This window comes from Sinohyriopsis cumingii, chromosome 6 (assembly GCF_028554795.1).
Source record: "Sinohyriopsis cumingii isolate HCF-2022 chromosome 6, ASM2855479v2, whole genome shotgun sequence".
NCBI classification, from domain to species: Eukaryota; Metazoa; Mollusca; class Bivalvia; order Unionida; family Unionidae; genus Sinohyriopsis; species Sinohyriopsis cumingii.
In genome coordinates this window covers 138,589,396-138,603,033 of record NC_142966.1, presented here as the reverse complement: position 1 = coordinate 138,603,033, position 13,638 = coordinate 138,589,396, and positions in this window count along the sequence as shown.

The following is a 13,638-nucleotide window of genomic DNA, read 5'->3' as shown; positions in this document are numbered from 1 at the left end:
ATCTGATAGGACTGAAGCTGAGGGGCGATCTGATAGGAAGAGCGATCTGATAGGACTGAAGCTGAGGGGCAGTCTGATAGGACTGAAGCTGAGGGGCGATCTGATAGGAAGAGCGATCTGATAGGGATGAAGCTGTGGGACGATCTGATAGAATGGGCAGTTTGATATGGATGAAGCTGATGGGTGATCTGATAGGGATGGAGATGAGGGGCAATTATTGTATTCATAATGCAAAGGAGAATAATATTAAAAAGGAGAACATAAACCAGACATGGGTCCTACAGCATCGATAAAGCAAAATGTCCAGAGTTTCTCGCAAAATTCACTCAATTATGAGTATGTTACTTAAGGTATGAAACTGATGCTCTTCTGAAACTGTAGGTTTCCAGAGAAATTGAACTCATCACTGGTTTAGACAGTCGACTCGACGTTTCAAAGACAATTGCTAAGTACATAAATGTTTATGAGTGGGAGGCCGTACTGGCTTTGTATGCAGCTTTTTGTTGGTACAGTAATGTTTGTGAGCGGGAGGCCTTATGGGCTTTGTACACGTCTTTTCCTTAGTATAGTAATGTGTATGAGTGGGAGCCCTTACTGACTTTGTACGTACCTTTGCTTAGTACAGTAATGTTTATGAGTGGGAGGCCTTACTGGATTTGTACGCAGCTTTTCCTTAGTACAGTAATTTTTATGAGTGGGAGGCCTTACTGGCTTTGTACGCAGCTTTTCCTTAGTACATTAATGTTTGTGAGTGGGATGCCTTACTGGATTTGTACGCATATTTGCTTAGTAAAGTAATGTTTGTGAGTGTGAGGCCTTACTGGCTTTGTACGCATCTTTTCCTTGGTTCAGTAATTTTTGTGAGTGGGAGGCCTTACGGGTTTTGTACGCATCTTTTCCTTAGTACAGTAATGTTTATGAGCTGGAGTCCTTACTGGCTTTGTACGCAACTTTGCTTAGGCAAATTATATTAGGCTTACTCATTTGGGCAGATAATCCACGAGAAACTGAACTTTCTCCCACCCACCCCTTAAAAGAAATAAAAGTAAATAAAAATGCATTAAAATTTGACAAAGGAAGGAAATGTCTTTCAAGCTCTTTAAAGTGTCACTTTCTGTTACTAATATAGATAAGTCAGATGTAATTTTCTGTCCCATATATAAAATATACCGATTCTTGAAGTGTATAGAACATTTGTTAATTGTCAAACGTTTGAATATTATCGTTTACCATGTACGCGCTGCCTGATGGTTGAAGGTAATAATAGCACATCCTTTTGATCCTAAACTTCCAAATAATCTCAAATAACTTGATAAATATTACAGGTAAAACAAACAATACAGTGTCTTAGTGCTTTCTCCCCACCCTACCCTAAACCTAAAATAAAAAAAACACAAAAAATAAATTAAAAAAACAACACATTTGAGGCACGTACTTTAAATCAGAAGCTGTCGTTTGGATCACAAATCCCATGGAATCTGCGAACTATCTCCTCTTGACTCTTTACAAGGAAGTGTGGATTTTACGTTAGTACTTCTGATAGAGTAATTTATTCCAGTTTGCTTAACTTTGAATTTTGTGAGATTCATTTGCACATAAATTGAACAAATAAATTTTCATAACGCAGCTGACACATTAAGATGATAAACGTGTTCCTGTGTTGCAATATGGCTTTCGTATCAGATGCGAGGCTACACGTTTCTTCCTATGTTAAAATATGGCTTTCGTATCGGATGCGATGATAAACGTTTTTCCTTATGTTTCAATATATATTTCGTATCTGAAACGTTTGTTCTTCTGTTACATTATGGCTTTAGTGTCGGGTGCGACCATAAACATTTCTCTGTTGCAAGATGGTTTAGGTTTAGAATGCGACATTTTCTAATGGTCTAATGATAAATATCAGTGGCATAGTTTTAAGAGCCAAGAATGTTCGAAATCAACCCAATAGAAAAGTTCTGCAAGGGTTTTCAAGACGCGAAACCACAACGGTACATGATAGTACTCCAGTCATAATCGCGAATGTTTCGGTAAAGAAAATAAGCAAGGCGTTATTTCAGGTTCTGCTAGATCTAACACATTCTAGCAAACCATTGGGTTAGTTCCCGTCAAGATTGCGCTTAAAAAACAAACATATAGATTAGCTCCCCTCAATATTGTGCTAAAGAACCATGTAGATCAGCTCCCCTCAATATTGTTATAAACGAAGAAGAAGGATTATATTGGATACTAGCTACGCAGGAATTGAATCAAGAAATAGTCACATTAACAAATGTAAATAAGGAGTGTTTTTGTGAATATTGTTTTCCCAAAAGTGACGATTTTGTAACTTTTATCACACAATGAGTCGCCTTTGCTTGTTTTTTTAAACATGACCAGAGACGAGCTTACTGACAGATACACAGAGATCATCACTTGCTGTCTTTTTTTGTCTGGAGAAAGCAAGCTTTCATTGGGTTTACTGTTTGATGTTCATATTTGCCAACGATTGATAAATGCAATTGCTTTTATACTCTTTCTCATGGTGCAGCATTGTTGAATTATTTTTGACAATTGGACATGTACTGAGGAACAGGAGGCAGTGTTTCAAACCTATTACAATATAGGGGAGATAATTCGAAATCGTGGAACTGATGAAGCTCTCTATAAAGGTTGTCTCCACCTAACCAGAATGGTGATTGATACGGATATTATTTTGATGCAGTTTGGCTATCATTAGAGGTATCAGAAGGGATAATTACTTGGTGCTCTTCTTTGCTACGGTTCACTCTGAAAGAGATTATGTCCCTTGGTTAGCCTTAACATTCTTGCAGCTTGCGTGAGACCAGTTTAGATTTTTGTATGAAGACTTTTGAATTGATTGCAAGAGATAAATATTCTAAAAGGCGCTGAAAATGTACATTCCATAATGGGATTATAAATGATCGGTATGGTGGAAAACGCTTCCACCCTTGTATAAGGAAGTTTCCAAATGCAGTTGGAGGAGTGTTTTCACCACATTGAATCGTTTCTGCAGATGCATACATTGCCAACATTCAGCAGAAATGGCTGGGAAATGTTGCGATAATAATGTTCATTGCTTGCTATCTATTGTATTTTGCGTCAAGCTATAAGGCCGTTTTTAAAAAAAAGGGAAAACGAATCATTATCCTTTGTGAAAACATCACTTTGTGGTTTATGTAGGATCACGATTATTTAAGTCTCAGAGAAATGTGTTTCCAAACGCAGTCGATGAGTTTCACTTCAAAGTCAGAGTCTCCGAGAGTCTTGGTTCAGAATCCTTTAAATGATTTTTTTTTCTCAAATGTATCCGGGGGTACTTGGACAAACAAGATCAAGATTAGTTTTTCCTGTCATCAGCATGTAAAAATATTACATTGGAAAAAGTTCTGATGGACAATGGCATTTTTTTCTTATTTACTAATCCCGGATGGCCGAGCAGTTTAAGGCGCTCGCCTTTACAGATTGCCCACATCTCAGTAGGGTTCGTTTGACATATCTCTATAAAGTAGTCGAGGGGTTAGTGCCTACTCTTATACCAAATATATTTTTTAAACCATTAAGACAAAAACGCCAGATTAAAGCCATTTTTTTTCTAAATTTTGAAAGTATAAACATTGTAGAAAAAACTAGTCTTAAATAATAGTAGATGATCTGAAGTTGAGCAATGTAGAACAAAACAATTTAGAAATTCTTTCTTCGTGAAAACAATTGTTGACTGGACTCATCTGAGTGACAGTGCTGTGTGCGTGAAATCAGCTTCAAGACAGCTCTTGAACAATATTATTAACTTTCTAGCTGGCTCTCTCGTCCGATGAAAATTTATGCCATAACTGGCCCTGCACTGTACACATTCAGATTTATGCCGTAATTGGCCTTGCACTGTACGCATTCAGATTTATGCCGTAACTGGTCCTGCACTGTACACATTCAGATTTATGCCGTAACTGGCCCTGCACTGTACACATTCGGATTTATGCCGCAACTGGCCCTGCGCTGTACACATTCAGATTTATACCGTAATTGGCCTTGCACTGTACGCATTCAGATTTATGCCGTAACTGGCCATGCACTGTACACATTCAGATCTACGCCGTAACTGGCCCTGTACTGTATACATTCAGATGTATGCCGTAACTGACCCTGCACTGTATACATTCAGATTTATGCCGTAACTGGTCCTGCACTGTACACATTCAGATTTATGCCGTAACTGGCCCTGCACTGTACACATTCGGATTTATGTCGTAACTGGCCCTGCGCTATACACATTCAGATCTACGCCGTAACTTGTCCTGCACTGTACACATTCAGATTTATGCCGTAACTGGCCCTGTACTGTACACATTCCAATTTATGCCGTAACTGGCCCTGCGCTGTACACATTCAGATCTACGCCGTAACTGGTCCTGCACTGTACACATTCAGATTTATGCCGTAACTGGCCCTGCGCTGTACACATTCAGATTTATGCCGTAACTGGCCCTGCGCTGTACACATTCAGATTTATGCCGTAACTGTCCCTGCGCTGTACACATTCATATTTATGCTGTAACTGGCCCTGCACTGTACACATTCAGATTTATGCCGTAACTGGCCCTGTTCTGTACACATTCAGATTTATGCCGTAACTGTCCCTGCACTGTACACATTCAGATTTATGCCATAACTGTCCCTGCACTGTACACATTCAGATTTATGCCGTAACTGTCCCTGCACTGTACACATTCAGATCTACGCCGTAACTGGTCCTGCACTGTACACATTCAGATTTATGACGTAACTGGCCCTGCACTGTACACATTCAGATTTATGCCGTAACTGGCCCTGCGCTGTACACATTCAGATTTATGCCGTAACTGTCCCTGCACTGTACACATTCATATTTATGCTGTAACTGGCCCTGCACTGTACACATTCAGATTTATGCCGTAACTGGCCCTGTACTGTACACATTCAGATTTATGCCGTAACTGTCCCTGCACTGTACACATTCAGATTTATGCCATAACTGTCCCTGCACTGTACACATTCAGATTTATGCCATAACTGTCCCTGCACTGTACACATTTAGATTCAGATTCAGATCCCATCATTGTTCCTGTGGGTTCAAGTCTCGCTCGGCCAACGTGGGTTTGTGAGAAAGCCTGGCAGTAGCTTCCCGTGGCTGGGTTGTTCTTTCTGAGGAATTCCCTGGTTCTTCATACACCAGGTATCATGTGCTGAAAAATGGCTTGAAACCCTACAAAACCAAACCAATTGTCTGCAGTGTATTTCAGATTAGCAAATCGGATTCACGCTGATCTTAGAGATTAAATGAAATCATCCTTTGAAAACAAAAACAGTGGGATAGTTATTTCCTATTTTTCTCTTAATTTGGCTTTAAACATTTTACGTTATCAATGATATAACTCCCTTATATCGGCATTATTAAAAAGATTTCAAAGTCAAAATTATTTAAAAACAGTTAAGTTTGTGGATTTAAAAAACTCCATTTGCTGATTGAATTGAATTTTGACAATGCAAATTTTTATGAGGTGAGTCTGGCCATAAAAGGGGAATTTTAAAATAAACCCTGATGGCTTTCCATGTCTCTTCAAATTCTGCTTCATATATATGATTACCTGGATTTGTATAAATGCTTGGATACTGTATGTTCGCGTTAATTTCTCTTTGCTTTCTCATTATTGCCAGAAAATATAATATTGTGCCTATCATTGTAAGACACTGTAATCAAACAAAACAATCTTACAAAATATATTATTTAAAATGAGAATTTATTTTTATTCTTTATTTATGGCAAAAAAGTACTATTTACTTTGGTGAACCTGTTTTAAAATTTCCTCACATGTCCATACCAGGTTCAAAATTTTTGCCCTGTCGTTTCTTAAAATTAAACGTGTACTCTAAATCCAGGGTAGTTTGATAGACCGGTGTATCAGTTCAAATCCGATTCAGTGGGTTGAGGTAATAACATACCACAATTTTCCATGTAAATTAAGAGAACTTATTAAGTCTACAGGCACAGTACCCTTACAACTTTATCACATAGTTTTAGACGAAGGAGGGAGAATGGGAGCTCCTGGCATTTTCATTTAAACATTCCAGACAATTACTTCAATTACATAGTGATTGGACAAACAGGCACCTGAGATATTTTTTGGAAGATAAAATTAAGGTGTCGCTAAATATGTCCGGACACATTCTAAATATGTCTTATACCAATTAATTAGTATATATATATATATATATATATATATATATATATATATATATATATATATATATATATATATATATATACATACATATATATATACATACATATATATACATACATATATATATATATATATATATATATATATATATATATATATATATATATATATATATATATATATATATATATATATATATATATATATATATATATATATATCTTTAGTCAAAATAATTATAGATTATGATTCCAGCTATTATTACTATTGGATTATCTGATAAAATGTTGGTCACAGTTATAGGTGATTGTGTAAATGCATTCACGATATTCAGCACATGGCCGTATGTTCGTTTCTTGGGGCGAAATCTTCGGAAATGCCAAAATATTTACACAGCAAAGTGGACCGTACGAGCAGCTTTTTATATATTATTGGTCATCCAGGCACTAATGATGTAGAATTCAAATACATAAAATATTACTTAATTTAGCTGATTTCGAGACTTCTCGAATAATAGGTCTTTCAGTTTATATCTCCATTTTATCCAGTATTGCCCAGGCCTGCGAAAGTGTCAGATTGTTGCTTGTGTCAATAATTTAATAAAACAGGAGTTGTACAAGAAGCCATTTGGGCGAAAATGGAAAATTAACATTAGGCCACCATGTTTGTGGACAAGGTCGAATGTAATATTTAGATGTCCATAGATTTAATTTGACGGGTGGCTATAGGAACAATCCGAAGGTCCAATGTAGTGTTAAAAATGTACATAGATTTAACCTGATTGGCCGTTATAGGAACAATTGGAATTTAACATTAGGTCATGTTCTGGGGTTGTAGTGACAATGGTAGGTAAATGTGATATTTGAAGGGTGCATAAGAGTAATTTGATGGGGCAATCTGGGAACAATATGGAAAATCCTATGTTAAAAATCTCCATACATTTAATTCTATGGGGCAGTCTGTGAAAAAGATGGGAAATGTTAAAATTATTCATAGGATTAACATTATGGGGCCGTCTGATGAGAAACGGGAAGTGTAATGTTAAAAAAAAAACATCCTTCTGATTAATATTATGGGGCTCTCTGGGTATCACAGGAAATTGAATGTTAAAACTACACTTACTGAACTATATTCGTTGACCTATTGTCCTAAACCCAGTGATATACCATTTGTCACGTTTGTTCAGCCCATTTGATAACTCGTGTATAAACTAAGGTATTAGTACAAGCCATGTTTGATGGCTGAACATAGCCGCATACTAGAGTTAATTTCTTACGCAAGGTAACCGTGACCAGAGAGAAGATCCGGCATCTTGAATTCGACACGGGCGTTAAATCGAGCAACTTTCCACCTATGTATTACTAAGATCAGAGCAACCGCGAGGGACCGGTAGGTGTTCTAAATCCGTCTCCACGTGGACAGACAGCGAGAAGGATTTTTTTCCGCAAAGTTGATTGGATCGAATCAAAGAGACAACCAATTGAAATGGAGACGGAGGGTGTGATAACAATTTCGATCCAAATTATAACTTCTAACTAGCAATTGAAACCCGTTAAATCGAGCGACTTCCCACCTATGTATTACTAAGATCAGAGGAACCGCGAGGGACCGGTGCGTACTCTAAATCCGTCTCCACGTGGACAGATAGCGAGAAGGATATTGTCCGCTAAATAGATTGGCTCGAATCAAAGAGACATCCGATCAGAATGGAGACGGAGGGTGTGATAACAATTTCGATCCGAATTATAGATTCTAACTAGTAAGCGAAAATTTAGTCTCGCCTACGAAGATTGATGAGCAATATAGGGTTAATCCGAGAGAGCCACTCGTAATTTGGCGGTAAAACTCAGAGAGGAGATTCTAAGGAAAGACAAAACTTCGTAAAGGTCAGTAGGTTATTTGCTCGATTTTCGCAGAATATTACGGCATTGTAAATTATGTGTAGTATGTACACTTAATTACTAGGATCGTTTAGTATGTAGACTTACCTTTGTAGTGTTTAATTTACATGCGTATTTGAGACAAGAATCTGAGTATTATGCAGAGAATTATGTAGATTGTTAGCTTGTGGTCAGAATTAATTTTGTAAGTTGCTATTAGGTTACATAGTAGTAAACTAGTGCTATTAGGTTATTTCATAGTAAATTAGTGTGTTTATTCATGTGATATGTTAAAATTTACACATGCTTGAATTGTGAATTTGGAAAATGGTTGAAGTGCGTAAGATTAGTTAATATGGATGTATGGATATATCAGGGCATGGCTATTTGAATATTTGTGTACTTTATATGAGTTGTAATGTAAAGAAATGCGTCTGACTGCTGTGATATTTTTTAGCATAACGGGATTAGGAATATGTACTGATATGACGCAATTTATTGATGTATGTATGAGAAGTAATTAATACGGTGCTTTTATTACGACGTTGTTTTACCATACAAGAACGTTTGAGTATTTCGATGTGAAGGAATGCGTGACCGAAGAAATTTAATAGCCGTTATCTGATGATAGGCTGGGTGTAGTGTGAGATGAGAGGGCTTTGGAAAAGATTGTACCGTTTTCTTATATTTTCACAGGAAGATTTTTTTTTTTTTTTGGGTGGGGGGGACAGACCTTCCGGTTCAGATAAGTCCCGAGTCTCTAAGAGGGGAGACGGAAGTAAGTCTAGCAGAGCAGTCGGAGTCGACAATTCTTGTCGGTATAGAGTAGACGAGGAAGTGGAAAAGGAGGAGAAATATAGAGAAGTCGAGAAGGATAAGGAATTAGGAGAAAGTCGGGAGGAAGAGGAGAAGGAATAGGAGAGAAGAATACACAGATGAGAAGAATACAAGGACAGGTGGAAAGATATCTCACACTACAAATCATATGATGCAATAGGCTATCACAGGGTCGAGCGGAAGGAGAGTACTTGGGAAATTTTAATCATTTGATTATTGAATTGTCATTAAATTGTTATTCGTTGAATTTCACTATTTTGTATAATCAATCATTTAACCGTCGGCATTGGTGACTGGGGGCTCGGAGCTTTACATCTATCATGCACTAAGTTAACTTCCAACCAAAATCGAGCCTGGGTGGGACTTCTATAATAATTTAAATAAAATATTGGAAGCACTCCACCCCACACCTACTCCAGTGACGGCATAACAATCCGTCACGCCACACCATTTCAATACCCAGTTATCTACTATCAAATACCGCACACCTACTAACCCACAAGCCATTTTGATTGACCAACAGCCCAATGATATTATTAACATGTGTAGAATGTAGAAGTTAAAAGGAGGACGAAATACACACTTTGCTTATCAACCACACAAACAATCTAAAACAAAAAAGGAGTTGCATATTAAAGAAGGGGAATGAAATCGCATACAAACAAGGTTTGTAGTGCTGCGATGTATGCAGTATGGCAGTTTCTAGTGATGTCTAGCACTGATGCATCATACCACAGACATTTGGCATCATGTCTCACCCACTCACATTATTCTGACAACTGGCCCACCAGTCTTTGTACTAACTTCTTAATGCTGAGCGCCAAGCGAGGCAGCTGCTAGTATCATTTAAAAAAAAATAATAAGTCTTTGGTCTGACTGAGCCAGGTTTCTAACCCGCGACCTCCCACATCCGTGGCGGACACTCTAACCACCGAGGCCACTGGAGCGGTCTGTTTTGTTCTTGTTATCAAGTGTTTTGTACTAGTTAAGAAAGGAATTTGATCTGTCTGTCTGTAAAATACTTTCCAACAACAAATATGTCCTTAGTTACTTCCGTATTGTAGTCACGAGTGATTTTAAACTTTGGTACTACCGTATTGCGATCACTGTTTTATGAGAGAGATTTAGTTTTTCAGGAGTGTTGTAACAAATTTACGATTTGCCAGCCCTAGATTTGATTAACAGACTTGCCTCGGTGTACTCATGTTAATTTTTTTCGTCCTCGATTTCAGATTGAAAATGTTGCTATTTCGTGAGCCAGCTAACTTTGTTACATTGCCAAATTAAGCCAGGCAGAGGTTGTAATTCGTCAGTATGTAGTCACGTATCCTTTTATTCTGCAGTCCTAAGTAGTTAAGGGGGATACTCTACGTACAATGGGAATTAGCATTACAGAACCCCTTGGGACAATCTACGTACAATGGAAATTTAACATGGCGAAAAATCGTGGGACAATCTACGTACAAGGGGAATTAACATGGGAATAAATCGTGGGACAATCTACGTACAAGGGGAATTTAACATGGGAATAAATCGTGGGACAATCTACGTACAAGGGGAATTTGACATGGGATTTTTTTTAAAAATTTTTTTTAAAAAAGGGGTAGGCAATGGAAAGGCTATCTCTTTTCGAGAAATATGACTGGCCCTGAAAAGGGCCTTTGGCTTTCTTCTTCTTCTATTTCCTCCATCTTCTCATCCAGCCCCTAATCTTTCCCCAAATTCCTTTTTTCTTCTTCTTTTCATTTTCCGGTATCCAGTCCGGGTGACCCATGGCTCGGAACTTCTGTTGGATTTTTAACCAGTTATTGTTCAGTCTCTCATATTCTTCTTTTTTCTTTCTATTCTCTTGTTCTTTTCTATCTTTTGCCCACCTGTCCTTAATTTTCTGCACTTCTTCCTCTATTATCTTTTTCATCTTTTCTTCCGCTTTCTTTAGTTGTTCAATGCCCCTTTTCACGAACTTCCACTCTGACCATTTCTCTAGTTCTTCTAAATAGCATCTCACTGCTTTTACTTTGTCCATAGACTCTTTTATAGTCCCCACTCTTACATACTCTGGTTTAATCAATCCTCTCAATCTCTTAACTTCTTCCTCTATCATCTCCTCTATCATCTTCCTCGCTAATTGTAGTTCATTGACATAGTCAAGACTTTTTCTCAACCTCCATTCTCTTTCTATCCTTTCAATAGTGTACTCTCCATCCATCATCCAAAAGTAAACATTCCTTAAGTCATTGAACAACGCCGACACTTCCATCTTGTATCTGTTATTCCGTAGAATGGTTTGAACGAAGAATACTGTGGGTTCTTATACGAAAAGCGCAGACGTGAAGGAAAACATCCCCCTAAAACATAAAATGGATCTTACCTAGATCATGACCCAACAACGCGCGGACGTGAAGGAAAACATCCCCACTTTTCTCATTTCATATAATCAAACCCAAACTATACTCTCCACATACGCTAAGAAACAATAAAGAAACCCATAATCTACTATTCACACTAACTTACTTTATTAGTTACAAACACAAACACAAACACTCAAACACATACACTTCCACTATTAATAAAGAGTTAGTGTTTATTTTCACACTACTCTACCTACACACATTGGCAAATTGATCGTTATTTCTTTTCTAGAGTATTGGGTAGCCCTGAAAAGGGCTGTTTTGTTTGGAACTTCATGGACACCTGGTTAATGGTGGCACCTTCCAGGCCTGGCGCCACATACACATCTTATCCCCCAGTTACTTTTTACCTTTTGGGGGGAGAGAGCAGAAGCAGGATATGTCGCTTCAGAATCCCAATTTTCGCTCTCTGGGATTTTGAAATTTCTTCTCTCCTTTTCCTCCTCTTCTTTGTTTCTTCTTTCCTCTTTATATCTTCTTTCTTCTTCTTCTTCTTTATATCTTCTCTCCTCCTCTTCTTTGTTTCTTCTTTCCTCCTCTCTTATCCTTCCCTCCTCGACAATGGCTTCCGCGGCCAGTTCATTTAATATGCGCCTGGCATATTCCAGATGCACATGAAGCTCCAACAGTTTCTCAAGTCTCGTGTTCATTTTTTGGTGTTGATCAATCAACAAGGGTAGCTGGACTGCCGAACGAGTTTCAATTTATACTGAAAGCGCGGACGTGAAGGAAAACATCCCCCTAATAACATAAAATTCATCTTACCTAGATCATGACCAAAAAAACAACAATGCGCGGACCTAAAAGAAACACTCACTCACTTTTTATGCTACTCATTACTATTTAAAATTTTTTATAAATCACTTCAATAAACTATCCACATACTCAAATCAATCCAATCTAACCCCAAATATACACCTCAAACACTAAGAAAAGATATCATTTTAATCTACTATCCACACCAACTTATTCTGAGCTCTTACTAACACTAACACACCAACACATACACTTCCACTATTAATAAAGAGTTAGTGTTTATTTTCACACTACTCTACCTACACACATTGGCAAATTAATAGTTATTTCTTTTCTAGAGTATTGGGTAGCCCTGAAAAGGGCTGTTTTTTTGTTTGCTATGGCATTCTTTTTTTAGTTTCTAAGAATGCGATGTCCTCTGATTATAGACTTTCTGGCAATAGGTCTGCTTCTTCGGAAAGAGAAGAAGAACTCTTTGGTGTCGATACGGCAATCGACAAAGCCTCTGTCAGCTTCAGGTTGCTGCTGCTGTTGTTGTTGTTGCTGCTGTTGTTGCTGCTGTTGCTGCTGTCTCTGAAGTCTGTACTTCTCTGTCCATTCTTCTTTTTCCCTGTTCACTTCTTCTCTGAAGAGCTCTTCTATTAGGTCTTCAGTGATTTTTAACATTCTCACATTCTCTATTTCTTCTGGCTTCGGTATCAGACTGTGTCTGACCCTATGCAAATTCACGTAGGCTTCGTTGAGCTTAGCTAGTTTGGAGCACATCTTCGTAGGAGGATGAGTCGACAATGGATGGTTAGACTGGAAACAACCCCGGTTCTTAAAGTGAAAGCGCGGACGTGAAGGAAAACATCTCCCACACGGTTTTCGACCCGCAACGTTCAGTGAGTGTCATGAGAGGGATAGTAAGAAATCAAAGAGCATCAATCCAACATTCTTATAGCTAAACAAACCACAAAGGCATTTTTTTCAAAACACAACATTTTTTATTCAAAAATCACTTAACACTAAACAACAACTCTAACATTTTTTAACAATAATCCAACAATATAACATCTAACAATTTTTTCAAATCACAAACATTTTTTTCTCAATTGACAATCTACTTTAAACAGGGCTGACAACGTTGTGAATGAAATTGTGATTTCCACTGTTGGAAATCATTAGGCCATTGATGGACACTACGTTTCCTAGCTTGAGACAAAAGATAAGCATAATGGTCACAAAACCATCGATCTACTTTCACATCGTTTCTAGCAGAAGAACGAGGATCGAAATGAGTCACTAAATGTTCTAAGGAATAGCCCAGGCTGCGATGATGCAGAAAATACACACAGTACTGTCCACACACCAAGGAATCTGTGCCTTGTAATTTCACATTATTGAATCGGGTGGTTTGAGCATTTCTTCTCATAAAGTCGATGATATCGTCTTCCAAAGGGGGCAATCCGTACGAATCGAAATATTCCACACATCCTTCTTGAGGAAAGTAGACGGCTACCCAGTGGGTTCCTGGGAGATGACTGTCGTCCG